Source organism: Anomaloglossus baeobatrachus, chromosome 7, assembly GCF_048569485.1.
Source record: "Anomaloglossus baeobatrachus isolate aAnoBae1 chromosome 7, aAnoBae1.hap1, whole genome shotgun sequence".
Lineage (NCBI taxonomy): Eukaryota > Metazoa > Chordata > Amphibia > Anura > Aromobatidae > Anomaloglossus > Anomaloglossus baeobatrachus.
Genome location: NC_134359.1, coordinates 275,703,839 through 275,719,697, shown reverse-complemented (window position 1 = coordinate 275,719,697; position 15,859 = coordinate 275,703,839). Strand labels below are relative to the sequence as shown.

General features: G+C 45.3%; 1 protein-coding gene across 1 annotated transcript in view; it reads right to left on the bottom strand.

Moving 5' to 3' along the window:
- LOC142245441 (uncharacterized) overlaps positions 1-15,359 on the bottom strand; it is a 102,119-nt gene extending 86,760 nt beyond the window's left edge. The window contains exon 1 of the mRNA XM_075318145.1: positions 15,192-15,359. The gene's annotated coding sequence lies outside the window, so the exon portion shown is untranslated. The remainder of the gene's footprint in view (positions 1-15,191) is intronic.
- Between the last annotated feature and the right edge of the window lie 500 nt (positions 15,360-15,859).

Below are 15,859 nucleotides of genomic sequence, written 5' to 3'. Positions count from 1 at the left end.
TGACAGCAAGTCGCCCGAGTGACAGCGATGAAGTCACAGGTGAGTTGCGGTCTCGGGTGGAGGATCCAGCTAGCCGCGGGTAACCTGAGAGACGGCAGCGCTAATTGCGCTACTCACTTCAGTCACTCAGGGGATTAGCGGTCACCGGTGAGTCCTTCACGGGTGACCGCTAATCAGTACGCGACACAGACAGAGCCGCGGGATGAGGATGAAGTCGGGTGAAGTTCACCCAAGTTCATTCTCAGCGCGCGACTCTGCTGTCAGCGGGTATGTAGCAACGACATGTTACATTAAACACGGAACATTTCACATGGAAAACACACTCACACGTCAGTTACATTTCACATGCAGACACGGCCATTCCACACGCACACACGGCTAGCATATGCAGTTCCCACAGATGCCACACGGACCATAAAAACGGACACAAAAACGGGACACGGACCCGAAAAACGGACCGTAACACACGTGCATGTTTTTTCACGGATGTGTGTTTCAGGCCTTAGTCAAATAGCCCTTACACAGCCTGGAGGTGTGTTTGGGGTCATTGTCCTGTTGAAAAATAAATGATGGTCCAACTAAACACAAACCGGATGGAATAGCACGCCGCTGCAAGATGCTGTGGTAGCCATCCTGGTTCTGTATGCCTTCAATTTTGAATAAATCCCCAACAGTGTCAGCAGAAAAGCCCCCCCACACCATCACATCTCCTCCTCCATGCTTCATGGTGGGAACTAGCCATGTAGAGTCCATCCGTTCACCTTTTCTACAAAGACACGGTGGTTGGATCCAAAGATCTCAAATTTGGACTCCTCAGACCAAAGCACAGATTTTCACTGGTCTAATGTCCATTCCTTGTGTTCTTTAGCCCAAACAAGTCTTTTCTGCTTGTTTCCTGTCCTTAGCAGTGGTTTCCTAGCAGCTATTTTACCATGAAGGCCTGCTGCACAAAGTCTCCTCTTAACAGTTCTTCTAGAGATGAGAAGGTGTGTCCAAACTTTTGGTCTGTACTGTATATACAGAATAATACAGATACTGAGAATTGCACACAGCATACAGGACAGGAGAAGTGGTACTGTGCAGTGTATATACAGAATAATACAGATACTGAGAATTGCACACAGTACACAGGACAGAGGTGGTACTGTGCAGTATGTATATATACATAATAATACAGATACTAACGATCACACCCAGTATAGAGGACAGGAGAAGTAGTACTGTGCAGTGTATATACAGAATAATACAGATACTGAGGAGTACACCCAGCATACAAGACAGGAGAAGTGATACTCTGTGGTGTGTATATACAGAATAAAATCGGGGTCACACTAGTAGAAAGCATTGGATGCAATATATTAATGACACTAGGTTCAGCCTCGGCTGCGAGCGTGAACAGAGTATCATTCACTGTGATCTGATTCTCTGACATGCTGGAATCAGATCATGTGAGGGTAGCCTGGGCTATAGGTCGTTTGTCCAAATGTAATAAGATGATCTGTGTGTAAATAATCAAAGTATAGATGTCATTGCATAATTATCTGTGTGTCTATATAACAATTGCATAGAAGCGGCCCAGTCACACACAACGACTTACCAGCGATCCCGACAACGATACAACCTGATAAGGATCGCTGGTAAGTTGCTTGGAGGTCGCTGGTGAGATGTCAAACAGTCAGACCTTACCAACGATGCAGTAATGATACAGGTCGCAATAGTGACCTGTATAACGATCTCGGCAGTCTCGTTAGCGATCTCGTTGTGTGTGACGGGGCCTTAAGATGTGCGTACAGGAATGTGTTAATTACATAATCAAGCCAGAATGAAGAATAAACAAAGAGGTATTTAGAAGGGAATCTGTAATCGGTTAGTTCTCACCATGAGAGATGTCGGAGGTTGCCTCATCGTTCTTGCTCAGCAACGTGTTAACAAAGAAGTATTTTCAGTAGCTGGTTTAAGCTGGTATTATGAAGCAAGAAACAGGTTGATGACGTACTATATGAAGATTGCAGGATATCTCTGACCAATCAGGTACAATGTTGAACTGAATATGTGTATTACAATATACGGATCAGAAGACCATTGAGCTTCTCCCGAATAGAGACACGTCTCTGTGTGGTTATTGCTCCTCATACATACATCTGCGCAGATCGATTTGAACTCCGTCTCTGTAACCCATATGAGGGACCCTATTTATGGTCTCCCCTAAATTCCCTACCATGACAATCACAGGAGCGGAGAAGATGGAGAGATTAATTTCTCCATCTTCTCCATCTCTGCATACACTACACTGCTCTGGGATGTCATCCAAAACCAGTCCAATGCATCACATGCACCCATAAGACTTGTATTGGCACAATAATCATATAAAGCTGAGTGTATGTATGTATATATATATATATATATATATATATATATATATATATGTATGTCCGCTAAATGAATCCTCACTGTCGCATTTACAATCACAAAATCTCACACAGACACCTCATGTGAATCAGGAAATTTCAGACTATATTTTGAGGAGAAATTTTAACACTGTGATTTACAGTTATTCACCAAAAAAACCTGCTTACATTAAAGTCAATTGAGCTGGGAGCTATAGGTCATTAATAGGAGCTGTGATTGGTTGCTATAGGCAACAAAGGACATTCTTAGTATAAGAAGCTTATGTGTAAGGTGATATGATATCGGTGGAGAGAAAGACATACAGACAGGGAAAGTGGCAAACAGAAAGACAGACAGGGAAAGGTGCCAGACAGGGAAAGAGGCAGAGAGACAGACAGACAGGGAATGAGGCAGAGAGACAGACAGGGAACGAGGCAGAGAGACAGACAGACAGGCAACGACGTAGAGAGACAGACAGACAGGCAATGAGGTAGAGAGACAGACAGGGAAAGAGGCAGAGAGGCAGACAGGGAAAGAGGCAGAGAGACAGACAGGGAAAGAGGCAGAGAGACAGACAGGGACAGAGGCAGAGAGACAGAAAGATAGGGAACAAGGCAGAGAGACAGAAAGACAGGGAACGAGGCAGAGAGACAGACAGACAGACAGGGAAAGAGGCAGAGAGAGACAGACAGACAGGGAACGAGGCAGAGAGACAGATAGACAAGGAAAGAGGCAGACAGACAGGGAAAGATGCAACCAGACAGGGAAAGAGGCAGACAGGGAAAGAGGCAGAGAGACAGACAGACAGGAAACGAGGCAGACAGACAGACAGGGAACAAGGCAGACAGACAAGCGGCAGAGAGACAGGGAAAGATGCAACCAGACAGGGAAAGATGCAACCAGACAGGGAAAGATGCAACCAGACAGGGAAAGAGGCAGACAGGGAAAGATGCAATCAGACAGGGAAAGAGTCAGACAGGGAAAGAGGCAGAGAGACAGACAGGGAACGAGGCAGAGAGACAGACAGAGAACGAGGCAGAGAGACAGACAGAGAACGAGGCAGAGAGACAGACAGAGAACGAGGCAGAGAGACAGACAGACAGGAAAAGAGGCAGAGAGACAGACAGGGAAAGAGGCAGACAGACAGACAGACAGGGAAAGAGGCAGACAGACATACAGACATACAGGGAAAGAAGCAGACAGACAGACAGGGAAAGAGGCAGACAGGGAAAGAGGCAGACAGGGAAAGAGGCAGAAAGACAAACAGGGAAAGAGGAAGACAGACAAAGAGGCAGACAGACAGAGAAAGAGGAAGACAAAGAGGCAGACAAACAGACAGGGAAATAGGGAGACAGACAAAGAGGCAGACAAACAGACAAGGAAAGAGGCAGACAGACAAAGAGACAAACAGACAAGGAAAGAGGCAGACAGACAAAGAGACAGACAGGGAAAGAGGCAGACAGACAAAGAGGCAGACAGACAGGGAAAGAGGCAGACAAGGAAAGAGGCAGACAGAAAGGGAAAGAGACAGACAGGGAAAGAGGCAGACACAGACAGGGAAAGAGGCAAAATGAAAGCAAAAAAGAAAAAATGACCAGATGTCCTGATTGCAGGTGTAAAGATATATATATTTATTGATCAAATAAGGTGGACACACCATGTGATTAAAAACAACCAGAAAAACCGGGGTTCCTGGCATAGTCACGGACCTTACAACATTGGTGGCTATATAGGGTAGTCTGATATAGGTACCATTGAAATTAATAATACAGTCAATACAATATATATATATATATATATATATATATATATATTATGCCAGACAGACAGGGAAAGAGGTAGAGAGACAGAAAGACAGGGAACGAGGCAGAGAGACAGAAAGACAGGGAACTAGGCAGAGAGACAGACAGACAGGGAACGAGGCAGAGAGACAGACAGACAGGGAACGAGGCAGAGAGACAGACAGACAGGGAACGAGGCAGAGAGACAGATAGACAGGGAAAGAGGCAGAGAGACAGACAGACAGGGAAAGAAGCAAAGAGACAGACAGGGAAAGAGGCAGAGAGACAGACAGACAGGGAAAGAGGCAGAGAGACAGACAGACAGGGAAAGAGGCAGAGAGACAGACAGACAGGGAAAGAGGCAGAGAGACAGACAGACAGGGAAAGAGGCAGAGAGACAGACAGACAGGGAAAGAGGCAGAGAGACAGACAGACAGGGAAAGAGGCAGAGAAACAGAGACAGGAAAAGAGGCAGACAGACAGGGAAAGAGGCAGAAAGACAAACAGGGAAAGAGGAAGACAGACAGAGGCAGACAGACAGAGAAAGAGGAAGACAAAGAGGCAGACAAAAAGAAAGGGAAATAGGGAGACAGACAAAGAGGCAGACAAACAGACAAGGAAAGAGACAGACAGACAAAGAGACAGACAAGGAAAGAGACAGACAGACAAAGAGGAAGACAGACAGAGAAAGAGGCAGACAGACAAAGAGGCAGACAAACAGACAAGGAAAGAGGCAGACAGACAAAGAGGCAGACAAAGAAAGAGGCAGACAGACAAAGAGACAGACAGGGAAAGAGGCAGACAGACAGGGAAAGAGGCAGACAAAGAGGCAGACAAACAGACAAGGAAAGAGGCAGACAGACAAAACGACAGACAAACAGACAAGGAAAGAGGCAGACAGACAAAGAGACAGACAGGGAAAGAGGCAGACAGACAGGGAAAGAGGCAGACAAGGAAAGAGGCAGACAGACAGGGAAAGAGACAGAAAGGGAAAGAGGCAGACACATAGACAGGGAAAGAGGCAGACAGACAGGGAAAGAGGCAGACAGACAGGGAAAGAGGCAAAATGAAAGCAAAAAAGAAAAAACAACCAGATGTCCTGATTGCAGGTGTAAAAATATATATATTTATTGATCAAATAAGGTGGACACACCATGTGATTAAAAACAACCAGAATAACCGGGGTTCCTGGCATAGTCACGGACCTTACAACATTGGTGGCTATATAGGGTAGTCTGATATAGGTACCATTGAAATTAATAATACAGCCAATACAATATATACAGTGCCTACAAGTAGTATTCAACCCCCTGCAGATTTAGCAGGTTTACACATTCGGAATTAACTTGGCATTGTGACATTTGGACTGTAGATCAGCCTGGAAGTGTGAAATGCACTGCAGCAAAAAAGAATGTTATTTCTTTTTTTATTTTTTTTTAAATTGTGAAAAGTTTATTCAGAGGGTCATTTATTATTCAACCCCTCAAACCACAAGAATTCTGTTTGGTTCCCCTAAAGTATTAAGAAGTATTTCAGGCACAAAGAACAATGAGCTTCACATGTTTTGATTAATTATCTCTTTTTCCAGCCTTTTCTGACTAATTAAGACCCTCCACAAACTTGATAACAGCACTCATACTTGGTCAACATGGGAAAGACAAAGGAGCATTCCAAGGCCATCAGAGACAAGATCGTGGAGGGTCACAAGGCTGGCAAGGGGTACAAAACCCTTTCCAAGGAGTTGGGCCTACCTGTCTCCACTGTTGGGAGCATCATCCGGAAGTGGAAGGCTTATGGAACTACTGTTAGCCTTCCACGGCCTGGACAGCCTTTGAAAGTTTCCACCCGTGCCGAGGCAAGGCTTGTCCGAAGAGTCAAGGCTAACCCAAGGACAACAAGGAAGGACCTCCGGGAAGATCTCATGGCAGTGGGGACATTGGTTTCAGTCAATACCATAAGTAACGTACTCCACCGCAATGGTCTCCGTTCCAGACGAGCCCGTAAGGTACCTTTACTTTCAAAGCGTCATGTCAAGGCTCGTCTACAGTTTGCTCATGATCACTTGGAGGACTCTGAGACAGACTGGTTCAAGGTTCTCTGGTCTGATGAGACCAAGATCGAGATCTTTGGTGCCAACCACACACGTGGCGTTTGGAGACCGGATGGCACTGCATACGACCCCAAGAATACCATCCCTACAGTCAAGCATGGTGGTGGCAGCATCATGCTGTGGGGCTGTTTCTCAGCCAAGGGGCCTGGCCATCTGGTCCGCATCCATGGGAAGATGGATAGCACAGCCTACCTGGAGATTTTGCCCAAGAACCTCTGCTCCTCCATCAAGGATCTTAAGATGGGTCGTCATTTCATCTTCCAACAAGACAACGACCCAAAGCACACAGCCAAGAAAACCAAGGCCTGGTTCAAGAGGGAAAAAATCAAGGTGTTGCAGTGGCCTAGTCAGTCTCCTGACCTTAACCCAATTGAAAACTTGTGGAAGGAGCTCAAGATTAAAGTCCACATGAGACACCCAAAGAACCTAGATAACTTGGAGAAGATCTGCATGGAGGAGTGGGCCAAGATAACTCCAGAGACCTGTGCCGGCCTGATCAGGTCTTATAAAAGACGATTATTAGCTGTAATTGCAAACAAGGGTTATTCCACAAAATATTAAACCTAGGGGTTGAATAATAATTGACCCACACTTTTATGTTGAAAATATATTAAAATTTAACTGAGCAACATAACTTGTTGGTTTGTAAGATTTATACATCTATTAATAAATCCTGCTCTTGTTTGAAGTTTGCAGGCTCTAACTCATTTGCATCTTATCAAACCTGCTAAATCTGCAGGGGGTTGAATACTACTTGTAGGCACTGTATATAATATGCCAGACAGACAGGGAAAGAGGCAGAGAGACAGAAAGACAGGGAAAGAGGCAGAGAGACAGAAAGACAGGGAACGAGGCAGAGAGACAGAAAGACAGGGAACGAGGCAGAGAGACAGACAGACAGGGAACGAGGCAGAGAGACAGACAGACAGGGAAAGAGGCAGAGAGACAGACAGACAGGGAAAGAGGCAGACAGACAGGGAAAGAGGCAGACAGACAGGGAAAGAGGCAGACAGACAGGGAAAGAGGCAGACAGACAGGGAAAGAGGCAGACAGGGAAAGAGGCAGAGAGAGACAGGAAACGAGGCAGAGAGACAGACAGACAGGGAAAGAGGCGGAGAGACAGGGAAAGATGCAACCAGACAGGGAAAGAGGCAGACAGGGAAAGATGCAATCAGACAGGGAAAGAGGCAAACAGGGAAAGAGGCAGAGAGACAGACAGGGAACGAGGCAGAGAGACAGACAGAGAGACAGACAGGGAAAGAGGCAGAGAGACAGACAGACAGGGAAAAAGGCAGAGAGACAGACAGACAGGGAAAAAGCAGAGAGACAGACAGGGAGAGAGGCAGAGAGACAGACAGACAGGAAAAGAGGCAGACAGAGACAGGGAAAGAGGCAGACAGACAGACAGGGAAAGAGGCAGACAGACAGGGAAAGAGGCAGACAGAAAGGGAGAGAGGCAGACAGACAGGGAGAGAGGCAGACAGACAGGGAGAGAGGAAGACAGACAGGGAGAGAGGCAGACAGACAGACAGGGAAAGAGGTAGACAGACAGGGTAAGATGCAAACAGACAGGGAAAGATGCAACCAGACAGGGAAAGAGGCAGACAGACAGGGAAAGAGGCAGACAGACAGGGAAAGAGGCACACAGGGAACGAGGCAGACAGGGAACGAGGCAGAGAGACAGACAGGGAACGAGGCAGAGAGACAGACAGACAGGGAACGAGGCAGAGAGACAGACAGACAGGAAACGAAGCAGAGAGACAGACAGACAAGGAACGAGGCAGAGAGACAGACAGACAGGCAACGAGGCAGAGAGACAGACAGACAAGGAACGAGGCAGAGAGACAGACTGGGAATGAGGTAGAGAGACAGGGAAAGAGGCAGAGAGACAGACTGTGAATGAGTTAGAGAGACAGACAGGGAAAGAGGCAGAGAGACAGACAGGGAAAGAGGCAGAGAGACAGACAGGGAACGAGGCAGACAGGGAAAGAGGCAGACAGGGAAAGAGGCAGACAAACAGACAGGGAAAGAGGAAGAAAAACAGACAGGGAAAGAGGAAGACAGACAAAGAGGCAGACAAACAGACAAGGAAAGAGGCAGACAAAGAGACAAACAGACAAGGAAAGAGGCAGACAGACAAAGAGACAGACAGGGAAAGAGGCAGACAGACAAAGAGGCAGACAGACAGGGAAAGAGGCAGACAAGGAAAGAGGCAGACAGAAAGGGAAAGAGACAGACAGGGAAAGAGGCAGACACATAGACAGGGAAAGAGGCAGACAGACAGTGAATGAGGCAAAATGAAAGCAAAAAAGAAGAAATGACCAGATGTCCTGATTGCAGGTGTAAAAATATATATATATTTATTGATCAAATAAGGTGGACACACCATGTGATTAAAAACAACCAGAAAAACCGGGGTTCCTGGCATAGTCACAGACCTTACAACATTGGTGGCTATATAGGGTAGTCTGATATAGGTACCATTGAAATTAATAATACAGTCAATACAATATATATATATATATTATGCCAGACAGACAGGGAAAGAGGCAGAGAGACAGAAAGACAGGGAACGAGGCAGAGAGACAGAAAGACAGGGAACTAGGCAGAGAGACAGACAGGGAACGAGGCAGAGAGACAGACAGACAGGGAACGAGGCAGAGAGACAGACAGACAGGGAAAGAGGCAGAGAGACAGACAGACAGGGAAAGAGGCAGAGAGACAGACAGACAGGGAAAGAGGCAGAGAGACAGACAGACAGGGAAAGAGGCAGAGAGACAAACAGGGAAAGAGGCAGAGAGACAGACAGACAGGGAAAGAGGCAGAGAGACAGACAGTGAAAGAGGCAGAGAGACAGACAGGGAAAAAGGCAGAGAGACAGACAGAGAGGGAAAGAGGCAGAGAGACAGACAGGGAAAGAGGCAGACAGGGAACGAGGCAGACAGACAGACAGGGAAAGAGGCAGAGACAGGGAAAGATGCAGACAGGGAAAGATGCAATCAGACAGGGAAAGAAGCAAAAAGGGAAAGAGGCAGAGAGACAGACAGACAGGGAAAGAGGCAGAGAGACAGACAGACAGGGAAAGAGGCAGAGAGACAGACAGACAGGGAAAGAGGCAGAGAGACAGAGACAGGAAAAGAGGCAGACAGACAGGGAAAGAGGCAGACAGACAGGGAAAGAGGCAGACAGACAGGGAAAGAGGCAGACAGACAGACAGGGAAAGAGGCAGACAGACAGACGGACAAGGAAAGAGGCAGACAGACAGACAGGGAAAGAGGCAGACAGACAGGGAAAGAGGCAGACAGACAGGGAGAGAGGCAGACAGACAGACAGGGAAAGAGGCAGAGAGACAGACAGAGAACGAGGCAGACAGACAGAAAGGGAAAGAGGCAGAGAGACAGATAAAGATGCAACCAGACAGGGAAAGAGGCACACAGGGAACGAGGCAGACAGGAAACAAGGCAGAGAGAGAGACAGACAGACAGGAAATGAGGCAGAGAGACAGGGAAAGATGCAACCAGACAGGGAAAGAGGCAGACAGGGAAAGATGCAATCAGACAGGGAAAGAAGCAAACAGGGAAAGAGGCAGAGAGACAGACAGGGAAAGAGGCAGAGAGACAGACAGACAGGGAAAGAGGCAGAGAGACAGACAGACAGACAGGGAAAGAGGCAGAGAGACAGAGACAGGAAAAGAGGCAGACAGACAAGGAATGAAGCAGACAGACATTGAAAGAGGCAGACAAACAGGGAAAGAGGCAGACAGACAGGGAGAGAGGCAGACAGACAGACAGGGAAAGCGGCAGACAGACAGACAAGGAAAGAGGCAGACAGACAGGGAAAGAGGCAGAGAGACAGACAGGCAACGAGGCAGAGAGACAGACAGACAGGCAACGAGGCAGAGACAGACAGACAGGCAACGAAGCAGAGAGACACACAGACAGGGAACGAGGCAGACTGGGAATGAGGTAGAGAGACAGGGAAAGAGGCAGAGAGACAGACAGGGAAAGAGGCAGAGAGACAGACAGGGAAAGAGGGAGAGAGACAGACAGGGAAAGAGGGAGAGAGACAGGGAAAGATGCAACCAGACAGGGAAAGAGGCAGACAGGGAAAGATGCAATCAGACAGGGAAAGAAGCAAACAGGGAAAGAGGCAGAGAGACAGACAGGGAAAGAGGCAGAGAGACAGACAGACAGGGAAAGAGGCAGAGAGACAGACAGGGAAAGAGGCAGAGAGACAGACAGGGAAAGAGGCAGAGAGACAGACAGGGAATGAAGCAGACAGACATTGAAAGAGGCAGACAGACAGGGAAAGAGGCAGACAGACAGGGAGAGAGGCAGACAGACAGACAGGGAAAGAGGCAGACAGACAGACAAGGAAAGAGGCAGACAGACAGGGAAAGAGGCAGAGAGACAGACAGAGAACGAGGCAGAGAGACAGACAGGCAACGAGGCAGAGAGACAGACAGACAGGCAACGAGGCAGAGAGACAGACTGGGAATGAGGTAGAGAGACAGGGAAAGAGGCAGAGAGACAGACAGGGAAAGAGGCAGAGAGACAGACAGGGAAAGAGGGAGAGAGACAGACAGGGAAAGAGGCAGAGAGACAGGGAAAGATGCAACCAGACAGGGAAAGAGGCAGACAGGGAAAGATGCAATCAGACAGGGAAAGAAGCAAACAAGGAGACAGACAGAAAGGGAAAGAGACAGACACATAGACAGGGAAAGAGGCAGACAGACAGGGAAAGAGGCAGACAGGGAAAGAGGCAGACAGACAGGGAAAGAGGCAGACAGACAGGGAAAGAGGCAAAATGTAAGCAAAAAAGAAAAAACGACCAGATGTCCTGATTGCAGGTGTAAAAATATATATATTTATTGATCAAATAAGGTGGATACACCATGTGATTAATACAACCAGAAAAATCAGGGTTCCTGGCATAGTCACGGACCTTACAACATTGGTGGCTATATAGGGCAGTCTGATATAGGTACTATTGAAATTAATAATACAGCCAATACAATATATATATATATATATATATATATATATATATATATATATATATATATATATATATATATATATATATATAGTTAGGTCCAGAAATATTTGGACAGTGACACAAGTTTTGTTATTTTAGCTGTTTACAAAAACATGTTCAGAAATACAATTATAAATATAATATGGGCTGAAAGTGCACACTCCCAGCTGCAATATGAGAGTTTTCACATCCAAATCGGAGAAAGGGTTTAGGAATCATAGCTCTGTAATGCATAGCCTCCTCTTTTTCAAGGGACCAAAAGTAATTGGACAAGGGACTCTAAGGGCTGCAATTAACTCTGAAGGCGTCTCCCTTGTTAACCTGTAATCAATGAAGTAGTTAAAAGGTCTGGGGTTGATTACAGGTGTGTGGTTTTGCATTTGGAAGCTGTTGCTGTGACCAGACAACATGCGGTCTGAGGAACTCTCAATTGAGGTGAAGCAGAACATCCTGAGGCTGAAAAAAAAGAAAAAATCCATCAGAGAGATAGCAGACATGCTTGGAGTAGCAAAATCAACAGTCGGGTACATTCTGAGAAAAAAGGAATTGACTGGTGAGCTTGGAAACTCAAAAAGGCCTGGGCATCCACGGATGACAACAGTGGTGGATGATCGCCGCATACTTTCTTTGGTGAAGAAGAACCTGTTCACAACATCAACTGAAGTCCAGAACACTCTCAGTGAAGTAGGTGTATCTGTCTCTAAGTCAACAGTAAAGAGAAGACTCCATGAAAGTAAATACAAAGGGTTCACATCTAGATGCAAACCATTCATCAATTCCAAAAATAGACAGGCCAGAGTTAAATTTGCTGAAAAACACCTCATGAAGCCAGCTCAGTTCTGGAAAAGTATTCTATGGACAGATGAGACAAAGATCAACCTGTACCAGAATGATGGGAAGAAAAACGTTTGGAGAAGAAAGGGAACGGCACATGATCCAAGGCACACCACATCCTCTGTAAAACATGGTGGAGGCAACGTGATGGCATGGGCATGCATGGCTTTCAATGGCACTGGGTCACTTGTGTTTATTGATGACATAACAGCAGACAAGAGTAGCCGGATGAATTCTGAAGTGTACCGGGATATACTTTCAGCCCAGATTCAGCCAAATGCCGCAAAGTTGATCGGATGGCGCTTCATAGTACAGATGGACAATGACCCCAAGCATACAGCCAAAGCTACCCAGGAGTTCAGGAGTGCAAAAAAGTGGAACATTCTGCAATGGCCAAGTCAATCACCAGATCTTAACCCAATTGAGCATGCATTTCACTTGCTCAAATCCAGACTTAAGACGGAAAGACCCACAAACAAGCAAGACCTGAAGGCTGCGGCTGTAAAGGCCTGGCAAAGCATTAAGAAGGAGGAAACCCAGCGTTTGGTGATGTCCATGGGTTCCAGACTTAAGGCAGTGATTGCCTCCAAAGGATTCGCAACAAAATATTGAAAATAAAAATATTTTGTTTGGGTTTGGTTTATTTGTCCAATTAATTTTGACCTCCTAAAATGTGGAGTGTTTGTAAAGAAATGTGTACAATTCCTACAATTTCTATCAGATATTTTTGTTCAAACCTTCAAATTAAATGTTACAATCTGCACTTGAATTCTGTTGTAGAGGTTTCATTTCAAATCCAATGTGGTGGCATGCAGAGCCCAACTCGCGAAAATTGTGTCACTGTCCAAATATTTCTGGACCTAACTGTATATATATATATATATTTTATGCGTTAGCTGTATTATTAAATTCAATGGTACCTATATCAGACTACTTTATATAGCCACCAATGTTTATCCTGGCTTATATACAGATGCACAAATATAGGCAGGATTCCGCACATAGCAACAGGCAGGTTTATATACTGTGTGTGTGTGTATATGTACAGTTAGGTCCAGAAATATTTGGACAGTGACACAATTTTCGCGAGTTGGGCTCTGCATGCCACCACATTGGATTTGAAATGAAACCTCTACAACAGAATTCAAGTGCAGATTGTAACGTTTAATTTGAAGGTTTGAACAAAAATATCTGATAGAAATTGTAGGAATTGTACACATTTCTTTACAAACACTCCACATTTTAGGAGGTCAAAAGAAATTGGACAAATAAATCAAACCCAAAAAAAATATTTTTATTTTCAATATTTTGTTGCGAATCCTTTGGAGGCAATCACTGCCTTAAGTCTGGAACCCATGGACATCACCAAACGCTGGGTTTCCTCCTTCTTAATGCTTTGCCAGGCCTTTACAGCCGCAGCCTTCAGGTCTTGCTTGTTTGTGGGTCTTTCCGTCTTAAGTCTGGATTTGAGCAAGTGAAATGCATGCTCAATTGGGTTAAGATCTGGTGATTGACTTGGCCATTGCAGAATGTTCCATTTTTTTGCACTCATGAACTCCTGGGTAGCTTTGGCTGTATGCTTGGGGTCATTGTCCATCTGTACTATGAAGCGCCGTCCGATCAACTTTGCGGCATTTGGCTGAATCTGGGCTGAAAGTATATCCCGGTACACTTCAGAATTCATCCGGCTACTCTTGTCTGCTGTTATGTCATCAATAAACACAAGTGACCCAGTGCCATTGAAAGCCATGCATGCCCATGCCATCACGTTGCCTCCACCATGATTTATAGAGGATGTGGTGTGCCTTGGATCATGTGCCGTTCCCTTTCTTCTCCAAACTTTTTTCTTCCCATCATTCTGGTACAGGTTGATCTTTGTCTCATCTGTCCATAGAATACTTTTCCAGAACTGAGCTGGCTTCATGAGGTGTTTTTCAGCAAATTTAACTCTGGCCTGTCTATTTTTGGAATTGATGAATGGTTTGCATCTAGATGTGAACCCTTTGTATTTACTTTCATGGAGTCTTCTCTTTACTGTTGACTTAGAGACAGATACACCTACTTCACTGAGAGTGTTCTGGACTTCAGTTGATGTTGTGAACGGGTTCTTCTTCACCAAAGAAAGTATGCGGCGATCATCCACCACTGTTGTCATCCGTGGACGCCCAGGCCTTTTTGAGTTCCCAAGCTCACCAGTCAATTCCTTTTTTCTCAGAATGTACCCGACTGTGGATTTTGCTACTCCAAGCATGTCTGCTATCTCTCTGATGGATTTTTTCTTTTTTTTCAGCCTCAGGATGTTCTGCTTCACCTCAATTGAGAGTTCCTTAGACCGCATGTTGTCTGGTCACAGCAACAGCTTCCAAATGCAAAACCACACACCTGTAATCAACCCCAGACCTTTTAACTACTTCATTGATTACAGGTTAACGAGGGAGACGCTTTCAGAGTCAATTGCAGCCCTTAGAGTCCCTTGTCCAATTACTTTTGGTCCCTTGAAAAAGAGGAGGCTATGCATTACAGAGCTATGATTCCTAAACCCTTTCTCCGATTTGGATGTAAAAACTCTCATATTGCAGCTGGGAGTGTGCACTTTCAGCCCATATTATATATATAATTGTATTTCTTTTTTTTTTTTTTAATCCAATCAATTTTTATTGTAGGAAGTTACATTACAAAAAGGAGAAATTCAGGTATCATTGGCAATAATACACAAAGAAACAACGCTGTAACATGTGGTAGTATCACCTTTGATTATGATTCACATTTCCTGTCACACCACCACCATATAATTGTATTTCTGAACATGTTTTTGTAAACAGCTAAAATAACAAAACTTGTGTCACTGTCCAAATATTTCTGGACCTAACTGTATATGTATATATATATATATATATATATATATATATATATATATATATATATATATATATATAAAATCTAGCATGTGAAATAGAACAAACAATACGTAAAGACTGCAATAAGTAACGGATACGGAGGAAAAACACAAGTCCCAAATAGCACAAATATCATGCACTTACCTCAGAGGAATGGCAGTGTGTGTGCTGCTCGGCAGTGTGTGTGTGCTGCTCCGCAGTGTGTGTCACCATGAGGCGAGGGGTGTAAAAGGGGCTAACTGGAAGTGACAAAGCTGGAGCAGCAGGAAGTGGGGCATGGAACTGCGTATAAGGAATAGAACAGGAAGTGCGGCCAAGAAAGGAGGAGCAACAGGACGGAAGTGGGGCAATATGTGTACAATAAAGATAGCTGAAGTAAGGAATAAGAGGGACAATATAAAGAAGCAATATATATAAGAGCAGATATGTACTGAAAAGAGACTGGAGATAACAAAAATTAGGAAAGAGAAAATTAGAAAGAAAAGAAATGAGAAATTATACGAAAACAATTGCAGCAAGACCTATAAAGCGACGAAAAGGCTCAAATAACCAGATTAGACCTATTAGGCCGGTTTCACACTGGCGTTGAACGGCATCCATCACAATGCGTTGTGTGACGCATGTGACGGATGCGTTGTAAATAGTGTGATAAAAAGGCAATGGATTCCTGTGAAATAACGCGTTGCGTTAAGCCGAGAGAGAGAGCCCCCATCATCACTGCACACACCCCGGCATTACTGCACTCATCATCATCACTGCACACGTCCCGGCACTACCGCACTCATCATCATCCCCGCACACACCCCGACACT